Source organism: Centruroides vittatus, unplaced genomic scaffold (genome assembly GCF_030686945.1).
Source record: "Centruroides vittatus isolate TY-2023 unplaced genomic scaffold, ASM3068694v2 contig_391, whole genome shotgun sequence".
Lineage (NCBI taxonomy): Eukaryota > Metazoa > Arthropoda > Arachnida > Scorpiones > Buthidae > Centruroides > Centruroides vittatus.
Window position 1 is genome coordinate 3,295,233 of NW_027122207.1, and position 22,862 is coordinate 3,318,094.

At 29.5% G+C, this 22,862-nt stretch overlaps 1 protein-coding gene across 1 annotated transcript in view; it reads right to left on the reverse strand.

Annotated features, from left to right (window-relative positions):
* The window catches only part of LOC136975908 (plexin-B-like), a 125,242-nt gene that overhangs the window by 80,837 nt on the left and 21,543 nt on the right, over nucleotides 1-22,862 (reverse strand). The window contains exon 2 of the mRNA XM_067271072.1: nucleotides 9,210-9,252. The gene's annotated coding sequence lies outside the window, so the exon portion shown is untranslated. The remainder of the gene's footprint in view (nucleotides 1-9,209; nucleotides 9,253-22,862) is intronic.

A 22,862-nucleotide genomic window follows, 5' to 3' on the forward strand; every position in this document is an offset into this window, starting at 1 on the left:
AATCGCTTAGCCATTCGATCTTTCCTCAAAATTTTCCAGTTTAAAAAAGAATAATTAAAACAAGATATGAGAAACTTGTATGGAGTTTTGAACATTTATATAATAGCTTTTATTACACACTAGTAAAGTACTGAGAATTAAATATTTTTTTTATCAAGATCTAATTATTAGTTATACTTAAGTAGATTTTAAATAAAATCGGGTTTATAAATCGACCATTTTGCAAATTTGTCAAATAGATTGATTTTAATCTATTTTAAGAAATAAATCGGAATATTTTAATACAAATTCGGAATATTTTTAGTGTGATCACCTGTTCAAAATTTAAATCTCAAATAACTACACGACCAATCTGTACCAAATGCTGTACACTTGTAAGGCCTCGTTTGACATCTGTACTTTGAATCAATCTAAAAACGAATGTAACCCAACATTTCTATGTTTTTAACTTTTTTTTGAACCGAATGGAGAAAAAAAAATATTTTTTTTCTCTCCTCCCTTATTTTTTATTAAAATAAGCATTCAAAATTATTTTTTCGATTATAAAAAATCTCATTTGATATTAAATTATTTTTCTTTGAAATATATTCGTGTATTACGCGCTACTTTTTAAAACTTACGATTACTTTAATTTAATTTCAAATAATTATAAAAAATTTTTAATAAAACAAAATAAATATTTTAGTTATTAATTAATCTTTCAGTATTTTACACAATTATTTTACGACTGAAATGTTTAAGAATGAAGTTTAAAATATATGAAATATATTTTTATCTATAATAGTAATTAATTGAAATTAATTTTTAAATATTTCAACAGAAAATTTTTCTTAAAAAATTAAGAATATTTAAATTATAAATTAAAAATAAAATTCAAAGAATTTTCAGGAAGTTTTTCATCAAAATTTTTTTCCGATAATGTAAAAAGTAAATTAATTTTATGAATTGTTCGTAAAATGTATGTATCATTCATATTTTTCAAAGTTATAAAAATGTATTTAAATTATTTTATTAAGTATTTTCTTCGTTTAAAAAATGTATATAAATTATCTTAATTTTAAATTAACAAAAAAAGATATTGAAGTGGATAAAATTAGAATTAGAAGAAAAAAATCATCCCGCCTTATCATCAGTTATTCTAAACGTTAAAATTATCATATTATATCAAGGAATTAGCATTCTTTTTCTTGTCGACTAAATTATTCTAAGTGTAAGTATAGCGAGCGTATTAGGTGTCAAGCTTAATAAATCGATTCCGTATCTGTCTACCTTTTGAAAATAACCGAGACAAAAAAGAAGAAAAACGGAATCTCATCGAGTTAAGATTTGTTCAGAAGAGGATTCGCAACTTAATTCCATCGATCGTAAGTCTTCTACGCACATCGTTAAGCTTAACTCCATCAGATCGGAACAAATCCCTTTTCCGTTGTAGCGATTTAACAAGATACGACATCCGGCCCTCTCTGATAGGTGTCGTTCGAGGATCGCCTTCTTTTGACCCAGTTTGCCATCCGGTAGCTTAACGAGATCGCAATGGTCGTCCTTGCACACTACCTTCTTCTTTCTTTTTTTTTTAACGTTGCAAAACTTTCTTCCGATCTACTGATTTCTCCGGAGAATTCGCATTGAATTTGAAAAATCTCGAAAATGGATTTTTGAAAACAGAAAAAAGAAGAAAAAAATTAGATTATTAAGTCTTCTTGTCATTTCACCGGCAACCGAGCAAAAAAAAAAACACTTCGTTTCACATCGTTTATAGCGAAATCAACAGCGCGATATTGATAGAAAACGAATAAGCGTTATTTTCGAGTTGTAGACTAAAATCGATAAGCAAAACGGTTCTAAATTTGGAGCATTTCTTTCTTGGAAATCTGGAAAACATTCTAAATCTACAGTTATATCCCACTCTTCAATTGAATCGACTTTATAAAGGCTCTCTGGTGGTTTCTCTGTAGTTTTCGTTGGAAGTAAAGCTATAGAAGTTCGACAGTAGCTTTAGTAGACAAACACAAAACTGAATCTCCCTGATCTGTACACAAGATAAAGTCGTACGTTTCCTGGTGGCAAAGAGTTCTACCGGGAAGATAAGAAAATAAAATATTCATTCCTTTTCAAAAGAAAATTATATGTTTGACTAACAAACCATTAATCATGATTTTTATCTATTATAATTATAAATCACCGTAATTGATTTTTAAAAATATATTTACTGGACATTAATTGAAAATGATAATGTTCGATGCTTCCAACTGCTACAATGAATAGTTCTACATGTGTTTCTGTCAAGAACACAGTAACAAATAATGTTCCTAGATCCTCTGCGAAAATAATTACCAATATGAGAAAGTTATTTAATAGCTCACATCCTTATTGAATAAATTAAACGCAATTAAAATTGGTAAGTATAATGTCTAGACTTCTAAAATGCTTAATAAATTATATTAATTAATAATATGCAAATTTAAAGATTCTTAAACCCTTTTAAGCATGGTATCCAATTTAGACAAATGTAGAATACTAGATATAGATTTGATATAATTAATATACATAGCTAAGATTGAATGTATGAATGGATTATTTGCAAGAATAAGCTTATATTTCTCAATACACTTTTTAAGAAACGATATATCTTATAAAGAAACTTTATATCCTACATAAAAATTTATAAAGTTTATCTTGTAAGAGAGGATAGAGAAGGTAAAAAAGATTAAATCTCTTATAAAATGTAAAGTTGTAAAGAAAGATTTTATTTGAAGAAAAACATTTTGGCCAAAGCAAACAACGAGGATAAATCTTTGATACTTTGTCTATTCTATTTTTCAATATTACATCTAGATTTAGACAATAACAATAAATTATAAATTTTTTTATAGTAGGCCTATTTCTTCATTTCTCTCCATCCCTTTCGAAACATAAACAAAGCTTCGATCTCTTTTATTTCTAACAATAGTCGAAGATATTTCAGGTACAGTTCAATTTATCTTTAATTTCGATAGCAAACAATTGCGTAAATGTTCTATGTATGTTTCAAGATGCAGTTTATTACAGTGAATTGCTCGCAATTTAGAACAAAGACGAATAAGAAGACCTATGACATGTTAAACTATCTAGAAGAGTAGAGAATAAAGCGGACTCAGTGATCTCTACTAGGGATGCGGATAAACTTAATCCAATTGATCAACTAACAGGATTGTGATCGAAGGAGAGATACATTTGCCAACAAGCGGGCCACTCTATAAGCCTCTTGTTAATTCAATTCCCCACACAAACCGGCAGCACTTACTCTAAGTACCACTTCAAACCATTTTCACCAGAATGGACAGAATGGGGAGACGCTTTTTTCCTTTTATACTAGATCATCTGTGGTTTAAGTAATTAGATTTTACGATCGAATGAAAAGTTTGATTTCTGGTTGCGTTGAATTTTATAATTGATGGATTCTACTCGAAACTTTCTACAAACGATCTAAACTAAAACAACTTAATTGGAGTGTAGAACTGTGGATAAGAAAATCTATCATCAAGTCATCATTTTCGGATAAAGATCCTTAAATAAAAAAGTCAAAAAGTCATTTTTACAGAAATTTTTCAGCTTCAACTTTTAGTTTTCTTTCTACATCTTTAATATAATTCTATAATGACTGAAAATGATGGCTACAACTAGACTGAAAATGAAATTCTTCAGTTACGATTCTTTTTGTAACATTTCTTATAAATAAACTTTTTCTAGCTGAAAGCTGAAAGTTTATATTTTAATTAAAGCAGTTATATGTGCAAGAACGTCTAAAAAGACACATAAAATAATATTAAAAAAATTTTAAATTCTCAATATGTATATAAAATAAAATATAACTTAAGCATATTAAAAAATTCCTGTTCTAGATTCAAATATTTTCCTTTCATAGAGTTTAAAACTTTCCGGAAAATAAAATTAATCTAAGCAGAGGCATAACTCTTACGTTGTTTTAATCTACAGAACTATAATAACGTACTCTAGGACGCTTATTGACTCTCAGCTAGTTATTGAATCTATGATGGAAATGCGATGTTGAAATATGCCGAGATCTGTCAAAGTGAGATCTAAAGGAAAAAAAACACAGCATGTTTAATCAAATCAAGCGACCAGGCACCAACAAGCCGCTGGCATTCTAAGCAGAAACTAGATTAGCCGAACGACTGACACAGATAGAATATAAGGTACAGAAGAGGGGAAAACCAGAAACGTTCCTTAACGTGTTGAATCTTACATTTAAAGAATAAATTTGCAATATTCATCTGAATTTAAATTATATAATTTTGATTAATTATACATAGTTCGCATTAATGTTTTCAACTTCATAAATAAGCTAACAAATATTAAAATTTTTCCCATTCTTTTTTCCTCCATAAAATAAAAGATTTAAAAAACTAATCGATTTATTAATAAAGTTAAAAAATATTTATATATTTAAAGATTTAAATCATCTTATTAAATTAATCACGGATTTGATTAATTCGCACTTCAGTTAACGTGTTTGTATAATCCGAAATGTTTTTATAATGTTATTACTACGTAACGTAATATTTTCATAACAAAATACTAATTGGAATGACGATTAATAAATACTTTGAGATTGCAATTAAAAATATCTCACGAAAGATTTATTTCCTGTTAGAAAAAGTTTTATCATATTATATATGATCTTAACATTAGTTTACTTCCATATCAAGTTATCAAAGTATAGGAATTAGAAGAGTGAAAAAAATATTCGAGTTTATTTTTACATCATAAATTGTACGTTGGTTCGGAAGATATTTATTTATAAGTCATAAATTCTCATATAAAAAAAACATGTTTTTTTTGCACAGAGTGGAAGTTCTTACGACAGAAAATAATTCAGTTACATCCTTCTTTACTCAGTATTTATCTACGCATCGTAGATCTGTTTATTAATGACAAATCTTGTTGGGAATGAATAACTGTGTATAAAGTTATAACTATTCTGTAGTTGAATAATATAAGTATTCGTTTTACTTTTTAATAGAATATATTTTCCAATATACACACAAACTAAACTTACTACAAAAAGTGAAACATTTGTCAAATCTCGGAAGTTCATTCTTGGAAGAAGTCAAGTCGAATTCTATGAATGAATAACGATCCATGGAAATTTTTCTTCAATCGACGGTTAAAAGAAATCCAATTTTTCATCGTTTGATGGGTCACCCGGTATAGAGTTACATATTCAATCAAAAGAATCCAGACTTTAATACATATTCGTTTCCGGTTACGAAAAATAATATAAGATTATAGGCCTAGCAACCATTTAAACTGCGAACTGTAGACAAACAAGCTTTTCATTCCTTTTCGGCAAAACTTTCAACTTTCTGAGAAATAGGGTGTGCGAAGAAAGACGTGAAAATGTTCGCCGGACGTTTGTGGTTTATGAATAATTACATTGTTCGATGCTTTGTTTCGCAGACGACATAAAAAATTAAATAGTGTACGAGCGTTTATGAAAAAAAATTAATTGTTTAAAATAAAATGATTCGTTCTTAATGAGCGGAGAATGTGGATTTTTGTCTAGGATAAAAGTGGGCGCGAATCTTTTCATAGGCAGTGTAACGATCTGGCTTATGGTTCCGTCGCTGGCACACGTCACATAAATACAAACCCTGCTATCGATTCTATTCACCATCTGTTTCGCATCGCGGCTTGAATAACAAATCTACTGCAATATATTAGCATAACGACGACACTCTTTGCTTTTAATAACTAGAAAATTCCCATCCAACAACAGAAAAGACGATACTAACCAAATGACAGCACTTAACAAGTGAAATTTCTACTTTACACGGCTTTTATAACAATTTTCCATAATACTTCCTCCTTCCAGGAATGTCAGCTTAATTTCTAATGGGTATGCTTTTTCTATATTGCTCTGCACATACTTCAAAAATTAAAAAACTAATCATTTTTATGTAATATGAAAGATGGAAGAGAATTAATTTTTATATAGCCGTGCAAAATTGGAAAAATTCCTATAATTATAGATCTCCTACTTTTTTCAAAAGTTTTCCTATTCATTTTTGTAAGTCACGTGTTCAGAACTATTGATCTGACCCAATTACCTTAGAAGTAGTATTAAATTACATATTATCCAAGATAATTCGAAAACTAGCTAGGGCTCTATTCCTAGATACTTTTGTAATTCTTGCCACGTGTGTATTAAGCTTGGCAGATTTGTGCTGCACGTAGTATTGATGACCCACTATTATGAGATGACCGACCGTGTGAGAGATTTTCGACTTTTTCTGATGGGATCTCGTCAAAAGGGAAGAAAAGTCCCTCAAGAGACGTGGATGGCACACTGACGGGTATACTTCACCTCTGGATTTACCATCAATCTCGTTAGACATCGAGTGATCCCCGAGGATATGATAGAAGGTCCTTCCTCTCTGCTAACACATACTGGACATGACGACATTTTGTATCCGTTGTATAGAATGAGAAATAGAGATTAATCTACAGTTTTCTCACATCTAGATCCAGTTAATCAAATTTTCTTTTCTAACTTTTCGTTAAAAGAATTCGCAACAAAGATATTCGACAGAATGACGATTTTATATTGAAATAAACAAAATAAATTATTTACAATATAAATACACTCAACTGAAGATTTCAAACTCTATTAGCTAAGTAAATATAAAATGCATTTTGCATATAAGAAAACATTTCTCTAAATAATAAAAGAAGGAATCTCCTTTCCTTAAATTTTTTACTTGAGGGGGGGTATTTCTTTTTTAAATTTAGCTTAAATACATTCTTCATAAACAAGTCAAATTCCAAATAAAATGGAAATATATATATTCAGAATTCAGCTATCCACAACTTAGAAAACTATAATCTCTCGCTAGTAATAAAATTACCCCACAAATAAAACGATGGCAAGATTGGCTGTCAACTTTCTAACACGACTGTAGCAGCTGAACCAGATTTCAATAAATTTTTCCCTTCTGATGGAAAATAACGAGGTGACAAATAAATTATTTCTTATCTGTCAAATCCAACACCACGTCATATCAAACTCGAGTAACTGGCCAATCCATATTTTTAACACTTTAACCGTTTTTATTTTCTTACCAAGCTAAAGTAAATGCAGCCATTTTTCTAAACATTTTAATATTAATTAAGGAAAGTCGACGGTACGACCGAGCAATGGACGACGTGGGAGAGTACCGACCTAACTCGGACCACGTGACAATCAAAATTATGGTTATTAAGTTGTCCATGTCTATTCGTCCCATCCTGCCCACGCCCTGAGATATTAATTCCGCCACAGTTGGAGGGTGTTAATCCTTTTTCCTATTGGTTGACACTTTATCATCGTCTCAACTGTTGTATGTCCATTGATGCGATTCGTGTGGGAAAGAGATGGATATAGAGTAAAAAAAAGATATAAAAAAACGCCCTAAATACCAGAACCTATACGTAAAAAATTCAGATAAAAATATTCGTTGAATGAAATTTAAATATTTTTATTTAAAAAAAAGTCGAGCTCACACTGTCAATGAAAAAAAATTATGAAAATTTAATTAAAATTAAGCGCAAATATGCTTTAATTGAGTTTCTTAAAAATTCATCCGAACCGTTGTATTACACAATTTATAACGTTATTTAAATCATCTTTGAAATTTTAATGATTTTGACTATGATTTATTAAGTATTTGCGAAAAGAAATCACATATAATACATGATTTATAGTTTTATAAAAATAGATTCGTGTTTGACAGATCGCAAATATTTCTAATATAAGAGATATAATGCCAATTAATGATTAGAAAAATTCGTTAGAATAGATTTTTGTATTCATTTATATAAATATTAAAACAACGTAAATAATTAAAATCATCTTTAATAGAGTGCTGAAGAATTTAATATGATAAAAACTGTTAAAGAATTTTAATAAGACAGCTGTTTATGATGTTATAGTAAATAAAAATCGCTTAATTATATCTTACGAAAGTAACCTAAATGTTGTTTATAGTCCATACATTATAGACTAGCATAGAGAAGACTTGGCTAGAGCAAAAACAAACTATTAACTTCAACAATTTTCCACTACGATTTAGACAAAGAGTGTAAATATAGGTTAAAGCTCAAGTTAATGTTCTCTCTACGAGCTCAACCTTATTATTAACTTCGAGTGGATTCCTGATAAATTAGAGAAGTAATCGTGTAGACCTTAAATGCAAATTGCCGTTCAGAGCACGTTCGTCTAAATTGCAAAGATCGACTGTAATAGCGTGACAAAATGGAGGTGACGTTTGTATGACAACTCTTATTTTCGATAAAATAGTTTTGTCACGAAATGACAAAGAATTTCAAAGGCATGTTACCAATAGACAGTTATAACTGCATATAATTACGTGCAGCCTACTTAAAAGAATAACATTAGAGGAGGAGCGAGATAAGGCGGTCCCGGAAAGCAAAAATTGAATTACTTTAAAAAAAAAATTCTGTATTATCTAATCAAGATTTAATAATATATTATCACGTGACTGCTATTTTTCTTCGCAACAGGTTGCAATAATAGTCGATTTAATTGCGCGCTCGATAGTAAATACGGTAATATTGCTCCACAAGTATTAATTTAATCGAATCAATACGAATTTAATTAGTATATATTACATTATAATCGTACAATTACAAATATTAACTAATTTGTCCAAGCAGTAAAGCTTGCTTAACTTATAAGCTAAAGAAATTATATTCGTTTCAAACTTCTGACTGTATTTTTGTAGAGATTTAAAAGAGACAAGCTTAATAGATTGAGTGACTGCTGACGAAGCAGGCATTTAGTCAAGCGTACAACCAACAGTAGAATTTAATGTAACTGAATGAACAGATATTACGACCACGTGATAAGTCAGAAAGAATCGATGGAAGAAACCGAAAGAGGAATGTTGTATTTAAAAAAAAAAAAAAAAAAAAGGAAAAGAAACCGATACTTCAACTCTTATAATTATATAAAATTACGTTAAATAAAAAAAGAAAATATGATCTTAATACGAAAAATCCATTACAGTCTTTTTTAAAATGGCATAACTTTGATGTAAAAAAATTCAAAAATTATTTCTTATTGATTTATCAAAGTAATTTTTTTTTAACTTCTAAAAAATTTATATTGTTTATTCTAAATTGTATAATTCTCATAAATATTAACTTACCATAATCTGAACTGTCAAGTTGAATGACTTTTTCTCATTAAAACTAAAAATATAAAAGAAAACTATATTACTATATTATTATTATTATCGCATTAAATAACAAAAACACCGATAATAAATTTATAATATTCATATATACATTTCTTTTCTCTTTATTTGAATATAGCTTATTAAGTTCTAATAAAGTATAATCAAGATAAAACAAGTTTAATAATAAATTTTTCAAGAAATTCTTTCTACTTTTATGACACAATAAATATAACTTAATAATGTTGTTGTGTTACTTTGTTTCAACTATTATACGTTTTAAGCTTGCATTTTAAATCATATAAATCATTATAATATGCTAAATATCAAAATAAAATTGTTAAAAAATAAAATATATTATAATTAAATTTATTTAGAATATTATATTCAATTAACTTATAGATGAAGTTTTAAAATGTTTAATTTATCTCGGAGATTCTTCTAAAATTTAATATTTTTAAGAGTTTCTTTACATGTTTTCATACAAAAAGTATTTTTAAATTTATAAGAATTATATATAATAATAATATTATTAAATTGAGGTATTTATTGGGATGGATAATTTTTTGCTCATCGTAATGTTATCTTTTGTAATTTTTGTAATAAATAAATTTTTAAAAATTATATTAGCTGTTTAAAAATAGAAGGTTAATTTAAAAAATGTAATTTACAAATGTTAAGATAAATAAAAACAGTTTTAAAGAAATATAATTTTTATAACTGTTTTTATTTATAACTATTGACTGATTTTCGAATATTGTTGTTCCATTCTATTTTATAATTTAAAAACAGACTAAGAATTTCTTTTAAATGTTTTATAAAATATATTTTATTAACTATTAAAAACACGTTTGCAATACCATCGAATCAGATTTTTCTTTAAATGTAAGCATTACATAGAATTCTGCAGTCGTTACTGGCAGCCTTATGTTAAATTCTGTCCGCCGGATCAAAATTTCCTAAGGGATGAACATATAACAAATGGACAGAAACGGTGATCTTATAAGCCCGTTTTCTATATAAACCAAGCTAAAAGAGAAAATGAAAGTCAATAAATAAACAAGAAAAGCCTATAAAAACACAGCTGCAGCAGTTATTTCTTTATTCTTTATCAGTCATGTATATACTTCAAGATTTTACTTTCGGCTTTAAAAAATGTTCAATTCAATTTTATAAAATACATTAGATTCATTAAAAATAAATCATTACACACTTTTACGGTCAATGAACTTTAAATAATTAATTTATTTTATTTTAAAACGTACAAAAATCTCTAGTTTTTTTTAAAAAAAATAATAACTTTCTCCCATTAAATTCTTTACGCGTTAGGTTACATATTTTCATTAAAAATTGCAAACTTCCACAAAAAATCCATTTAAAACTTTCCAGTAAAAAAAAAAGGTAGGGAATTTTTTTACTACAGATTATATAGCCTATATATAAAGATGAGAACTCGTTAAACTGATGTTTTTTATCGGTTACAATTCAATCTATTGTTAAAATAAAGATTCTTTCGACAAATTTATCTACTCCCAAAATTCTCGTCAAGAGATTTCTAACAATGTTTCAAACTTACTAAACGTAGTAGACATACATTCTCTTAAATCGGTTCAAATAAAACAAGAAAAGAGTCGAACCATTAATGGTGAGACCATTTCGTCAGTCGAAAACTGCTCGGCCCAGTGGTTCTTGGAATGAGAACAACTTCTTCTCTACTATTCTATTGTCGAAGAATAACAGGTCTCTGACCTAGAAGATCAAAGTTGGGAAAAGACGTTGAGGAAATGTTGCTATTGTAATTGTTCCTTTAAACGGATCGTTTCATCTTCCTAAAAACAGTCTTTTGCTAAGAGTGATGGGGAACACTGGCTAGGAGGAAAAAAATTAATACGTGTCCACAAAACAATTGGAACTTCGACACTAAGAAGGATAACAATCAATTTTATAACTGTTACGACAATTTTCTAATTGAATAATTCTTCTTCGGATAACGTTTAGATAATCTTATCGACTTACAAACAATATTTTCATGTATTTTTTTCCCGTTTTTCCTGTTGAACATCTTCTTATTTAATAAACAAAAGTAAAAGATACCTGCATTATACTTTACGAAATGAACTAAACTTTTTCATTCAAAATATTCGGAATTTAATACAAGTTTTAATGAGATAAATACAAAAAAGAAAAGAAAAAAATATATATATATTACATAAGTTAACTCTTATGAAAAATTCACTGCATTAAATTCCTTTAAAAACAAAAACTTAATCGTTATGTTTTCTTTATATCTAAATCATTTTATTTCATTAGCATTTTTATAAAAAAATTTTCTTTTTATAAAGTTAATGAATTTGCTAATATCTTTATAAATCAATAAAAAGTATTAACAGTAAGATTTTATCATCGTTTAAAAAAGTAAAGTTTTGGCATTCCGACAAATTATTTTTCAACTAATTATTTCATTATTAATATTTTTTACCATTATTATTATTATTATTATGATTAAAGTATTTAATGCTCATTAAAATAATTTATCAATAATTATTTCATCTTAAACCCTTTGAGCAATTTTAATAAGTGTTTTTAGGGGGTTAATTTATCTGGTTTTATAGAAGAAGAAATGCTGATTCTCAAAATGTAAGAAGCCAAATTAATTTACATAATCACGATAGCAATTTTTATTGTTATAAGAATTTCATTATACGATAAAAAATTTAAAAAAATCATTTCAAAAACTTGTAAGCTATTTGTTCAATTTGCATAAATTATTGAAATGTCTTTGGTATCTGTTACAAGATCTTTAAAAGTGCGAGATTTTTTAAATGGAAAAATTCAGATTACCACTAACTGAAGATATTGATTTTGATTAAAACTTTTGAAAGAATATTAAACTTGGAATTTTAAAAAAGTACTTCGAGATATAAATGTTCATACATAAAATTCTTTATCAATAAGAACTTTACTTAACATTAATAAAAAGGTCAAGGACTAAAATCAAGGTCGTTTCTGCAACATTGCTTAAGAAGCTATTTAAGAAAATTACTTTCTCTAATCTGTATGAAAAAAAGAACCTTTACACAATACCATCCTACTTATCAAGCCCTACATCATCACCCATCATCTCTTTGTTTTCAAGAAGGAAAGATTTATTGTAAAAATTATTCTAACTGAATGAAAGTTTAACATAAAGTTCTGTTAATATTAAAGATTTATCGTATTGAAAACAACTTGAACAAGACTTTTCCAAAGTCCAAACAATGCATATGTAATACTAACTTGAACGAAACTCTTAAAAGTAATCCTCCTTCGAGTATAGAAGATAATACAGAATGAAAGAGTTATACGTCAGAATGTGAAATTTTATCTCAAAATTATCTAGAAAGACTTCTTATCCAAAACCTTGAAGTTAAAAAAAATTAATTATCGTCATATAAAAGAATTTTAAAAAACGTTTTATTAATCGAAATTGCGTTGTAAAGTTGATTGAGTTTTCTTCTTCCTTTTTTTAATTTCGATTACTAGCAATGAAAAGTTCTCTAAAAGTTCTAAAAGTACGACAGACCAATTTCGATCAGTTGAAATTAAACTTGGAAACTCAATTCGAAGATTTCGCGACAGTTACAGAGAGCGAAAAGATTATGTGATAACTGAAAGTATTTCATCAATAAACTCGACCAAGCTCCATTTACTAAATACGATGTAAAATTTAATCTAATAAATGACCATTTCTACTTTTAAATTTTTAATTGAAAGCGAAATTTGAAAGATATCTCTAGAGATTCTTAAAAATCGTCTTATTCTTGTGGGCCGTGTCTTCGTAGATAAATCATTACAGAGGTTATCATCAAACAAGAAAGATGAGTTTAAAAAATTTCACATTTTTCCAACTTTACTGCCGTTCATTTTATCGGTATTTTTTAAGTAAAAATTATATTCGAATGGTTGAAGTTTCATTTAATCATGCAAAGTACCTACCATTCGTTAACTGATATCTTTAAGTTCCGTAACAAGTACGGGAATATTATATTAAAGAAAAGAATAGATAAAATGAAAGTACTGGCGTAGGCGTTAAGGAGTCATAGGTTAAAATCTGATCCAGTTTTTCGAAGCATAAGAATTTAAAGAGTTGATTCTTAGAATAGTAGTAAATAAGTCATATGAACGAAGATCGCAGCAAAAGAATATTTCAAGCTGGATTATTACTAGACATACTTAATGACTCCAATTATACAGAAATGAGTGGGGTGTGGCCCCTGTGAGAGGAAGTCTACTAACAGATTCTTCGTTGACTTTTTCCCTCCAGACACCAATTTTCTTTTAACAATTGGCTTATCTTTCCATAGTCTCTACTTGGTCTCTTTCATGTAATAACCTCAACGGGATGATTTTTGACACAAATTAAATAGTATTTAGTCAAGAATCTAATCTTGAATCATTACAAAAGAAACAAATAAAAAAAAACTGGATAATACATTTTAAAAGATAAGATAATTAAAGGAAATTGAAGCCAAGAATGCGCTTTCTCTAAGAAATATGATGACGATAATAAATGGTTTTATATAAATCTGAAATTTATTTAAATTTGAAACAAAGAAAATATTTTGTATATTCTAGATTGTTATTTATGTCCTCTTATGACCTGTAGTGTTTCTTTTTAATTAAATTGCTATTAAAATTACAATTATTAAAGTATATTTAATTAATTAATCAAATTACTAAGCTAAATTATATTTTTGTGTCTAGTATAAAATAAATAAATAATATTTTTGTTTAAAATTTTTAAATTTTTTACAGTTTAAATTGTAATTTTCAATGTATATAGGCTATATTTGTATAAGAAAATGCATATTTTTTAATATATTAAAAGTAGCAATTTACTTTTTACGCTCTCTTCCATAAATATAAATCATGTAGTTTGAAATTATTTTTCCAATTTTTCTATTCTTATTTTCTTTCTCGGATGATTTATTATATATATTTTTATAACGATAATAAATAAATCTAAACAATAATTCCTTTATAGCTTATAGGCTATATGTTTTCCCAAAAAGAAAATTTTGAATTATAGCATTGTCTATAAATTGATATAAGTTATAGGCCCTATAGGCCTAAGACAAACTGCGTTTATCTGCATAAATTGATAGGCATAAGACAAAACAGCATTATTCATCTGTAATGCAAAAAATATATATGTAAAAAAATAGATTACATCGAAAGTGGAAACGAATCTTTTTATATATATATATAATTTATTAAAGCACAAATGTATATAGATACCTTGCTTTTTTATTAGAATCTTTCGTGATATTTTCGTATTAGTTGGTAAGTTATATTTATTTATTTAAAGCAAACTGCTAGAAAATAAATATTCTCTGGTGTTTTGAGTGTTTTCATTAGGATTATTTCTTTTTTTAAAAATAAAAAAAACAACAATTCTGCAAACAACAAAGCTGTCAGTGGAGTTAGATGTTTTTAATTTGCTTCAATTCTTCTCGGCAACTTCTTCGTCCCTTCATCGATCTTTACAACAAAGCAATCGCTCTAACTCCTCTTGAAACATGCATGAGAGAGCTCAGCTTGATGACGTCAGTCCTCCAGCACTTCAATCAATCAAGAACTGACAAGCGGCATAGGGACTCTGGCGGTCAGTTTTACTGCAGACCCAACACTACAGAAAATAGCCTTCCTTTATTTTCATCAAGTGTTGACTTTTGAATAATACGCCCGTGTAGATTTGCCTAAAATCTACAACAGAGAAAAAAGGCAGTTCCATTTTAAAAATTGATTTCGGTTGGGCTATTTCTTTCCGAATTTATAACTTCCATCCAATTTTAAACTTTTACCAAATACAAACAGGTTTATAAATTCGTGAAAAGTATTAAGATACATTTGATCATTTAATAATACCTTTTATGTCTCTATATATTTGTATAAATTGTTAAAATTTTAATTTCCTTTAAATATAAAGTCTAGTCTTATATTATTACGAATTACGTTATTTATATTCTCTCGACTTCATTTTATAAACAGAAGTTAACACCGTAACAAACTTTTATTCAATTAAGGCACCCTTTCATTCTCACACATTATCTACTCTTAATTCGTTTGCGTGATCTTCTTCATTAACTTTCTCACCCTCTTTTACATAAAGTGTGACCGACGTAAGGAAAAATAATCACTCCAGCGTTCAATTAATCCTATCTGCACGCAAACAACACAATCACACATTGCAAAGCGCATCAATTGAAAAGTAAGGATAACTAAGTTCTTAGCTCCAACTGTGTAATTAAAACGCAACCTTCCGTCACTCTAAGTGCTTTCCGAACTACTTGACCTATGACTAGTAAAGCAGATTTAATAACAGTTTATAGTGTCGGCAAATCAATAACACCCAACCGTTAGAAGTCACGTTTTCGCAACGGCTAATCCAAAATACTGCCAGTCACGTGTTTCAGCGAGTTGCCTTGGTGACCAGAACTACCTTTCTGACCTCAATGTGACTCGATAACTGCCAGACACCGTACTATGTGCTCGCATATCCATTCGACACAACTCTCGTTTAATTTGAAGTTTAGATCGTCTTTAGTAGCATTATCGTACTCGAGTCACTTACGCTTCAACCGTTTCAACGTCAAGAATCCACTTACAGTCGAATAGAGTAAGTACAGAGAGGTGAACAGATAAAAATTGAGGTTAAGTAGACAACTGGTTAGTAATTTAACATTTAAGCATACAACTCGATCATCATTACCATTAAAGTCCTATCTAATGCTAGTGCAGTCACGTCTGTCCCAAATGACGATCTCATCATCGAATTGTTCCGATGTAGACTATGCAGTAATCTTACGAACCTCATGACCCAGATAATGCGAAGAACAAAAATTGAAAAGGCACGTACTAGGCGAGTATCATCATTATATCCATTCTTCGAATTCCAATTAACGGAAGGGAGAAAAATTTGGAAAATTTCTTTTAGAAAGTCGTAAACTCCATTCGGTTCTTTGACCGATATGGTCCTAAGCTCGGTAATTAATTTGTGCCACGAAACGTTTCTTACATGCTAAGAAACGGTTGTCAAGGTAACTCTTAAAAACACGAATCAGCACGCGTTTTGTATGCCGGTTGCCAGGCAACGCGATGGTTGACGTCCGCTACTAAAGACCGCATGTGACATCAGACATCATTAATCTTCATATGTCTAAGAGCGTGGGTAGAAGTCGGGTTAAAAATTATTATCGAAATATGTTTTACGGGTCTGGCATGTTCAAAGAGAAGTTGTCAGACAAGCCAATCGCTGCGCCGGACAAATAGGTTGGGTAACGCCCCCGATTTAACCGTAAAGAGAGGGTGGGGCTTTGATTACCAAACTATTTACTTTCCGGGCCTGCACTCCGATAAGAGGTCCTCGATTGTGTCAAATAAAGCTCTTCTTAAACCTAATTCCCATATTCAAATAATGTTGAAATATAATTCTATCCGAGTAAAAAATGAATAAACAAGCAGCCTCTATACATAATAGGCCTAATACAATCGATACTCAGACTTTACAGAGCTATAGATACAAACTGCTGGTTTATTCTATGAAAAGAAATGCGAGACCGAGATAAATTAGCAAACTTTACACCTGAATAGATCTGTTCTATTTATAAAATCTACCTATCCGCAGCTAAATGCCAGCAGACGGCAAAAATGCGACCTCTTAGTGGGTCTTCTTAAATCATTAGAGGAGAAACTGCAATGAATTATCCCATTAGTGGTGCGTTGTCTGTGATGTGTGACAATAGTAGTCTTTTAAGTTATCAGAGAACAATGGAATGAGCAAAGGAGAAAAATAACAGAGAAAGCGAGTCTACAACTGTTTTTATAAATTTATTTCAGTTGTGGAGACCGGCCCGCCCACCATTGTCACTAACTCATTAAGAGCGTTGAAGTGTGAGGTATTTCCAGAAAAGAATCTACTCTTAAAGGAAAATAACTTAGAACGAATCAACATTGCTCCAAAATTAACTTACTTTAGTGGCATTCTTTGCTATAATTAGTAGAAACGATGGGAGGATCGGGGAAAATGAAAACCACTTCGGTCTTGGCCTGGGACAGGAAATAGTTTTGTTTCAGTCAGATATATCCTCCCTAGAGTTTAAAAACTCCCCCCCTTACTATTCCCCTTAAAATTCGAATGGTTTAAAACTAAGCAATCTCCCGATAAAAACATAAAGTAAACAATCATCAAAGAACTACGCTATACTTTTCCAATAGTTTTTTTCCTTTTTAATAATTTTAAGTATATCGTCCAATTGACCAATAGATAAATCAAAAACAATCATAAGTTGGATGATGAAAAACTTATCAAAAACGAGAATTTATGATATCAAAAGTAAACTAAGTGAATAAAAGTCGTCATAAATTATTTATGGCGTATCAGCAAAACAAAAATGAAGAAAAGTCTCTAGTCGAATACGGCTTTTGTCTAAGATATGAATTTACTTTTATTTTTATTTCAGAAATCGTGGAAAGAAATGACAACATTCGGCATTAGAATATATATGTAGCAACAATAATACATCATCGGAACAGACATCTGCCTATCTTTTATCGATGTATTCATTACAATTCGAGGCAAAGACAGGACGAAGAAGTAAGAAGTCGACCAGCGGTAGATATTCCACCAGCTTTCAAACTGTCAGAAACAGAGAAACAAGCAAGATTTATATTCCACGCTCTCATGCAATGACACACTTCATCTGCTCGCTACCGAAGAAGCTCTTTTAGCTCAGCGGTTGCTAGGGTAACCACGTTGTAGCGACTCACCCACCTTTTCTAAGCATCGTCTATTCCTTTGCAGGTCACGAAGAGATAGTATGAGAATCAGTCCGCGGGCGGTTCTTTGCCAAACAGTAAAAAAAGGCACCTTTCGGGCATATAAGTACTTTCCAACAGGTTGCTAAGCTAACAAACTTCGGAACAAAAGCTGTGAGATAAGGGAACCTACCGTAAAATGTTAGTCGTTGGAGATTTAAGAAAAGCTAGCACAGAAGCTCCTATTAACTGTGTCTTGAAGTGTCCGTCCTTGCTATTATTTCTCTCTATTGGGTTCGGATAACTTCGCTCTATACAACGTTCTCCGCCTCGCCACCTTGATAAGGTCTTTTCTCCTACATTATTTTTAATATTGTAAATACTGCAGTTAACTTTCCTGCATGTTATTTCTAGATAAATAACCGCAAATTCTACCAAAATCTTTGATGAAACATATACATTTGCAATGTTTTACGTTAATGAAATAAACGAATATTTGATTTTACAATACGTGCGTGAAAGATGCAAAATGATGTATAAGCCAATTTCATTATTTAACTCCCTTTTTTTCCTTTCAATATTTTACAATCAAAACATTTCTTGCGTTTAACCAAATTAAATTGACTTTGTAAATGGGATTAAATTGAAAATTACAAGTAATATTTTCAAGGTTATTTTAAATGTAGCAGAGATTTTTCCATAAAGAAAACTTGTCATAAGAATAGTTTTTTTACTTTTATAAATAATTTATACTCTTGAGTAGCATTTCAATAAAAAAATTAATAAATCGTATTTATTTTTATTAAATTAATTTTGTAATAATTTTACAAACAATTTACATGCCACAATTTATCTAAAGTTTAATGAAAGTAAATAAATTCAACAAATTTTTTCTATTCAAGATTGCCACTAACGATTTTTTTAAGCACGAAAATATATTCATTTTTTCCCAAAAGATGGAACAATGAGTAATAAAACAAAATAAATAAATAAATAAACGACATATTTATCATTCTCGCAAATCTTTCTCATCACTAAAAATCGACATATTACAAAAATCTAAGTGGCAAAAGTTAGTTCCCTCGGTAATAAGAGATACTTTGGAAGAGAAAATTTTATATTTTCTCTTACCGAGTATCAGTTAATAAAGCGTATTATATTTTAAAAATTTAATTAGAGAGAGACTATTTTCTTGCTGTTTAAGTAAAACGAAACGTAACATACGGGAAGGTTTATAGAAACCGTTACTTAATTGCGTTATTAAAGTCGAGTACACAATTAGAAAGCTGCAGCAGATGGTAAACCTGTTTCTTATGCTGGAACGGTTGAGTCGGGTTTATCTGTAAACTGAGTCCCTGTTAATCACGCTGTATCCGAACCCACAAACCGAACCAGAAAGCCACACCGTCACCTATGAATGAAAGTGATAAATAATGTGTCTCACACTTCCTTCTCTTTTCCTCTTGGTCTGCAGATTTTTATAAACGACTTCCACAGGTGGTGCAAGCACTGAGACGTAAACGATGGAGTGTCTGAGAAGCTTTCTTCGAAAGAAACTGCCGCAATCGGAACGTTTCGTGTCGTTAAGTAACTGGCTAGAGACAATCTAGGCCCTATATCGATTTAATAAACGAAGTGTTTTTATTTCGGAGCAGTAGCGAAACTCGTTTGCACTCACGATATCACGAAGTATAATTTCCACTGCAGCTTTTGCAAATAAATCGTCTCGATAAACGTTACGTTACTTAAATAATCATGTTTTGATTCCTCCATATTTAATATTAGAACTGCTACAGCCAAACGGATGATTTTGGTAATCGATAAAACACCGTGTCTGACAATAAATAAATTGATCAGTCGAAGTAAATGAGAAAAATACATACGATAAAAATGATCGGCTCCATGAAATAAAATCGTATGGAGCGAAAGAATGTTTTGATTGAGAAGTGCCGGTTGCATATTTATTTAAGTATTTTACCCCTCCTTTCTTAAATTGAAAAGGAGACACGCAATTCAATAAACAGCTTAACAAAACCAAACATGCTTCGATTCGATATCAAGTATATCTATACCGACCAAAAACATATCGATCTTGTTGGTAAGAAAACCTTATAAAATCAATGAAAGTAGACGTCAGAACATTTATACATTTCTTCTTTCACATGAAACAAAACATATCATATTTTCGGAAATACAGAAAAACTTTAAATTGCAGTCGGTAAGATCACATTACACTTATTTCAGCACATACAAACTCGAATCGAAATGGTTGCGAAGATTAAAAAAATATTATATATATATTCAATTAATAAGCAAAACAACATGGCCTAATTTCTTCATCCATTAAATAATAATAATAATAATCTATTCTTTAATCTTATTTTTGTTTTTAATTAAAAAAAATAAAATTCTAGCCGTTACAAAATTGTCATAAAAAGTATTATAAATATTATCTAATCGATAATAAATTATATTGGAGGCTTACCTTTCATAATTATATATTTTGAATATGTTTTTTTAAAAAAAGCGTTGAATAAATATTTGATTTCTACTCGAACCGAGAAAACAAAACATTCCATTCTCATAACTCAAATAGTGTATTGGCGTTAGAGCAGCTAAAGAGACAAGACGATCTGATTATTAGCAGGTCATAATGACGGCATGACTGGGTCCCTGCACCACGTCACAGTGGTGACAGAGAGATGAATCAATCATAAAGCGAGCGACATCTTGTGCACCATCTGGCCAGCAGGCGGACATCTACCTCAGAGCTGCCATTGTCCGAGTAATGGCCATGTAGACGGATGTAATGCTGATCTGGAATATTGTTGATAATTCCGGTTGATGGAACGCGACTTGAGATGTCCAATGGGTTCCATCTCGGCAAAGGAAAATTAATTTATAAACCTATAGGAAGGAACTTAACCTGCAGTTAATAATTGAAGTTTAAGCTTTCTGTAAACACAACATTACACAACATAACACAACATTACATTATAAACATTACACACAACACAACTCAACATTATTAATCAATAAATACTAAAACTGATTAATAATGTTGATCAAAAAATTCTTCTTTCTTTAGATTATTAAGTTCTAATTATTCATTTCGTTAATAGGGTTCGTTTTTATTTACATTTCGCAAAATTTCTTGCTGTCGAGTACGTAGGCCTATGTATGTATGTATAGATTTTTATTATTATAAAAATAATAATAAATTGAACTTCTTAATAATGTCAAATAAGAATCAAATAAGATTTCGAATTGTAAATGACCTTATAATTTTAATAACCTTGCTTTTTATGGGATTAAAGCTAATTATCAATATAAACTCTTCACTTATTAGCTATATTAATATTACAAAGTTGAAATTGGATCTCAAATTTCTCTAGTTTACATTTAATATTATAAACAGATAGTTATCTTTTATAAATCTAACAAGGAAATCTTTTAAAAACAGCAATTTTCATAATTATTATCAATTAACTGAAATAACTGAAAAAATAAATAAATAAATGCTCCTGACGATTATACTTTGTCCGGGTTTTAATGGAAAATGAAATTTTAATTTAAACATATATTTCTTAAATATAGAGTGTAATAATCGTCGTACATAAAGATTACATTCTGTATTCAATAAATTACTTATAAAAAAAACTATTCATCATAAAGAATTTTCATTGAGAACTTACTTAAAAGAGACATTGATGACACTTCTCCTAGTAAGCTTTTTCAAGGGTCATCTTGTATAATCATTCGATACTCTTCGATATTTTAAAATGGATACTTTTATAATGTCAATTCAAAAAGCGTTTCGCGAATATTAAATTAAATAAACTCGTTTTTGCCACTTGCTTCCTTTGAAGATTCGGTCATTGAAAGCAATTAGAATTTCGGTGTAGAGTTTCTGAAAATATCTATAGATCTATACAAGTGAATATGCTCATTATCTAGCTTTATCGAATGAGGTTTCCTCCAAATGAGGTTTCCTCCAAATCTTTATAAATAAAAAAGAAAAAAAAAACCACAGAAACTAGAGTGAGAAAGATGAATATGGTCGACTTCACAATGGGTAACTCCTCCCGTGTACTCTATTTGTTAGACTATTCCTTTCAGACTATGGGGGACTGTTAGACAATAGTTAAAGAGGAAGTTTTTTTTTTTTTTTTACTTTTTCGAACCTGAGAAGTATGGGTCTATCTTGCCGATTCCGCAATATCTCTCTAAGAGCATTTTTGTAATGAATAGCTTTCCCCGTCTATAGATATTATACGGTTCAGTGAATCAGTAAATGTCTACAGGACATGTCCTGTAATAACTGACAGTCAATATAATGGGGAAAATATACTCGCTCGGGATATAAGCAATGGGTTGTATGCAACTGCTCGCTTCACTGATTCCAATGAAGACATATTCAATGGTGAATAGCAAATTTTTATTTGGGATATACGTTCTCCATCTGCAATATTCTGTATTTATGTTATGAGCAGGTGAGTGATTAAAATTAAATTAACTACATAATACATTAATTATTATTCAAGCATTAAAAAATTCCAAATATGATTAAATCTCCCAATTTTAATTGCACGCTCTTTAATTCTGAAAGGTTTTTTTTTCTCGCTATATTTTACAAAGCAGTCTAAGAGCAGAAGACAGAAAATCATTTAAGGCCTACGCATTCCAAGCATTGTTAGCAGTGGGTATGAACTCCGCCCCGTTTGGGAGGAGGATTAAAAAAAATCAATCAGTAATTATTTGACTGAAATGTAAGTTATTACAGTGTGAAGTTATAATTATCAGAATATAGCTTATGTGTTTTTTTTTTAT